The 891-nt window shown below is 34.6% G+C and overlaps 1 long non-coding RNA gene across 2 annotated transcripts in view; it reads left to right on the forward strand.

Annotated features, from left to right (window-relative positions):
* Positions 1 to 691, forward strand: part of LOC116186041 — a 2,965-nt gene extending 2,274 nt beyond the window's left edge. Inside the window, exon 2 of one of the 2 annotated variants that reach the window (XR_004150963.1) lies at positions 471 to 691. This is a non-coding gene — a long non-coding RNA (uncharacterized LOC116186041). The remainder of the gene's footprint in view (positions 1 to 470) is intronic. The other variant, XR_004150964.1, reaches the window with a different exon arrangement.
* The last annotated feature ends 200 nt before the right edge of the window (positions 692 to 891 follow it).

The following is an 891-nucleotide window of genomic DNA, read 5'->3' on the forward strand; positions in this document are numbered from 1 at the left end:
GTTTTGGCTTTCGATATTTGCTCGAAGACGGCCGACCTCACAGATCTTTTCGTACTTACGATTTATCCTCGAAGCTTAGAAACAAGGTTTAAATCCACGTTGTGTCCTGTAAAAAAAAAAAAAAGAAAAAAAAAAAGACAGAGATCGTCGTACTTTTTACGTCACGTTTTAATTCTCGTGTCATCGGCGGCCTATAAGCTTATCATAGATAAAGAAGAAGTTGATAGAAGTGTTCGAAAAAAATTCACGGGTTAATCGTATTGTGTGATTTTCTTTTCCTTTTTTTTTTTTTTTTTTTTTCCTTTTTAAGTGTACGCGCATTAAACGAAACTTTGAATTTTCATATCATCGTATCTGTGATATGCATCGCCCTTCGTAAGATTTATCATCTTTGAATCGCACTGAGTCTTCTGCCGAGGGAGAAGTAGAGAGAGAGTGTACGAGTGTGTGCTTTAATTTGAAATAACGAGAGAGAGAGAGAGAGGGAGAGAAAGGCCGATCTATGTGGCAATGTCGATCTCATAAATCGATCTCGAATACGCATTTTCCATTTTATCACCGCTATTTTATATGTTTTTTTTATTTAATAGATCATTTATCGTTTAAAAGTATCGATCATTTTCTAGCATCTTTTTCACTTTTTTAAAATAAGAAAGACTGCCACGTTTAAGTTCGTTCGTTTCAAATAATATCGTGGAATCGAGATCTATTTAAAAATTATTGTTCGTTCGATCGGATATTTTTTTTCTTTTTCAACGAACGTTTCAATCAAATTCGGCAATTCAATAATTTTCGATCGCAAGCAGCAGCGCAGCTTGTTCGAGCGTCGTCGATTAGCAAAATAATCCTACCGATTGCCGATATACGAATGCTGTTTTTATTATTATTATT

Source organism: Apis dorsata, unplaced genomic scaffold (genome assembly GCF_000469605.1).
Source record: "Apis dorsata unplaced genomic scaffold, Apis dorsata 1.3 scaffold_396, whole genome shotgun sequence".
NCBI lineage: Eukaryota > Metazoa > Arthropoda > Insecta > Hymenoptera > Apidae > Apis > Apis dorsata.